The sequence below is a fragment of the Protopterus annectens genome, chromosome 9.part0, assembly GCF_019279795.1.
Source record: "Protopterus annectens isolate FY-2018-M chromosome 9.part0, PAN1.0, whole genome shotgun sequence".
NCBI lineage: Eukaryota > Metazoa > Chordata > Ceratodontiformes > Protopteridae > Protopterus > Protopterus annectens.
The window spans coordinates 926,096,089-926,099,373 of NC_056743.1; positions in this window are offsets into that span (position 1 = coordinate 926,096,089).

Below are 3,285 nucleotides of genomic sequence, written 5' to 3' on the forward strand. Positions count from 1 at the left end.
CAGGCACTAAAATGGTTCAAGTCCTACCTAGAAAACAGACACGCTGTGCTCTAGGATAATGAACTATCCACACATCTTCCTGTTACCCTTGGTGTCCCTCAGGGCTCTATTTTGGGCCCTCTCCTATTCTCAACTTTTATTAATGATCTTAATTTAACAATTCCTCAAGCTACCTGCATACAATATGCAGATGATTCAACATCTTCCTTATCTGAACTCCAGTCCCTCACCCAAAATGTACTTATAGTGGAAAACTGGTCCCTACAGCGCTGCCTTCTCCTGAACCCCCCCCCCCCCAAAACTTAATTATTGCTCTTCAATTCTACAAGAAAGTCCTCACAAATAGACTTTACAGTGTTATCTAATAATGGCACTGTTATATCTCCCGACCCAACCACCAAACACTTAGGAGTAATAATAGACCACAACCTTACCTTTGACACACACACACATCAATACTGCAATAAAATCAGTTAACAGAAAACTAGGCTCCCTTTACAGGATTAAACCCTTCCTTACTCCAACAGCTAGAACTACTATTGCCCACACCCATCTTATCTCTACCCTCCTCTACGCCTCACCCATTTATACCAATCTTTCTAAAAACAACCTCAACAAACATGCAGCTTCCTATAATATCTTTGCCAGATTTGCCACGAGCTCCCCATTTAGAACCCACCATTGTCACAATCTCAAACAACTTCTATTTTATCAACTTATCACACACACGATCCTCTATCATCCTAGTAATACTCCAATACTCACTACCCTTATTACCCCCTACATAAATCTTTCAACCCTATGCTCTGCAAATAAATTACTAGTATCTATACATAAATCCAACAATAAGGCTGGGGACTCTCTGTTCTCACTGTGGGGAAAACTTGGAATCTGCTTCCCAGGGAACTCTCATCTCTTTCCTCTACACTACTTTTCAAAAAGCAACTTAAAGAATACCTTAAAACTCAAGGGCTATGTCCATGCACCATCTCAGACTAATAATCTCCTTCCTTCATACTTAATGTATACTTATCTCACTACTGCTATGCTTTGTCCACCTTTCCATTAACCTCAGAGAGCATTAGCTGTCAGCTAACTAAAGTTGGTACTAACTTAGCCTTTCTTAGAAACTACTACAGAGCTTGTTCTTGATTAGCAAGATCTCTACTGTATGTACTTGTCTCTACCTTATAAATATTGTGTCACTATTGCCTTGTAAAAATGTGTCAATTATATGATTACTAAGCTGCTATGTAAATAACTTGTATTCTAGTCTTAAAAATGTACTGTATCTGATGTTGCTATTATCTGTAGTGGAGCTTTTCTCCCCGGGCCTCTACTGAAAATGGACATATATCAAGTTGGACTCGCCCGGTCAACAAATGTAAAATAAAAAATTAAATAAATAAATTACATCAGTTTTTCTTGCCCCAAATGTCAGGAGCCCCCCCATTAGGGAGGTAAGCTATGGTGGAAAAATCTCCACTAGTAAAAAGTAAATACCAATACCCCTGCAAGGGGTGAATAGTATACACAAAGAGGGAGAGAGAGAGAAGGGGACTGGAGTGAGGGAAACCAGGACTGCAAAAGTGAATACACTCGAACATCTACATTTACTGTAAGTGTACACAACTATACTACATTCTTTGTGTTTCATTGTTGCAGTCATCACACTTGGGTTGATTCCTAAAGCTGTAAAAAGGGTGGAGGCAGTCAAGAAGTGTTTGGGCTGGCTAGTATGCCCTGCAGGACTGCAGTTGCAAAACCCGCCCTATATTTGGAAAATGTAAGCAGGTGGTAATGCATGGTGAATGTGTGTACAGGTCTCCAGGTAGCAGCCTCCAGAATGTCCCTGGTAGGGACTCCCCTGAGGAATGCTGTAGAGGTAGAAGCTGCCCTAGTGGAATGTGTTCTGACCCCCCCAGGGGTTGGTTTCCCATGGTGTTTGTAGTAGAAATAGATAACATTGGAAATTGTCTGTTTTGAAATGGCCTTGCCCTCTGCTCCTGGTGCAAAACTGAGTAGTAACTGGTCAGATTTCCTGAAGAGCTTAGTCCTATCCAGATAGACTCTGAGCTGTCTGGTTTCCCCTTTATTTTGAGGATTAGGGAAGAAGGTTGGCAAATGGATAGATTGGTTGAGAGCCACGCTGGACACCACTTTGGGCATAAAGGAAGGATTAGTCCTGAGCGAGACCCTGTCAGCATGAAAAATAATGAAGGGTTCCACGGCCATAAGTGCTTGTAGCTCAGACACTCTTCTTGCTGAAGTGATGGCCAGCAGCAATGCTGTTTTCCAAGACAGGAATTTTAAGTCTGCTGATGCTGCAGGCTCAAAAGGGGGCAGTGTGAGCTTTTCCAGTACAAAGTTAAGGTCCCAGGCAAGGGTGGGTGGTCAACCTGGTGGCCTTAAGTTGTTTGTCCCTCTCAGGAACTGTTTGATGACAGGGTGAGAGAATAGGGGTGGCTCAAAGTTGTAATGAGCCGAGATGGCAGAGGCATGAATCTTAAGGGAGGAAAAGGATAGGCCTCTGTGGAGATCTGCTAAGTAATCCAGGAGGATTAGAAGTAGGGAGAGCAGAGTTGTGTCCTCTTCTTTAGATTGAATCCAGGAGCAATACCTTTTCCACTTATCAGCATAGGATTTCCTTGTACTGGGACTTCTGGCTTCAAGAATGACGTCCAGCACCTGCTTGCTTAGGCTGGTTACTGGGGGAAAATTCAAGGAATAAGCCAGGCTGCAAGATTTAGGGTTTGCATTTGCGGATGCAAGATCTGTCCCCCCCTGCTGAGTGAGCAGGGTTGGGCTCTGGGGTAGGTGCCAGGGTGGCACTGGTGACAGGCTGCGCAGGAGTGGGTACCAGTGCAGGCATGGCCAGTCCAGGGCAAACAGAATTGTCATTGGTCTGTCCTGTCTTATCTTGACCAATATTCTTGAGAGAAGGGGCAGAGGGGGAAATGCATCGACTGAGAGGTTTACCCACTGGAAGTATAGGGGCATCCACTTTCCAGGCCCTGCTGTGAGGTGTCCTGGTATAGAATTTGCTGAGCTGGTGATTGCAGGGGGAGGCAAAGAGATCCAACTCTGGGGTCCCCCATTTCTGAATCAGAAGGCTGAAGGTGCTGGGCTCTAATTGCCACTCATGTGGGTCTAGGAGATTTCTACTTAAGTCGTTTGCCAGTGAGTTTTGTTTGCCTGGCAGGAATTGAGCTTGCTGATGGACCTGCATGTCCAAGGCCGTGTTCCACAGGGCCATGGCTAGCCTGCAGAGTGGGTTCCCCCCTG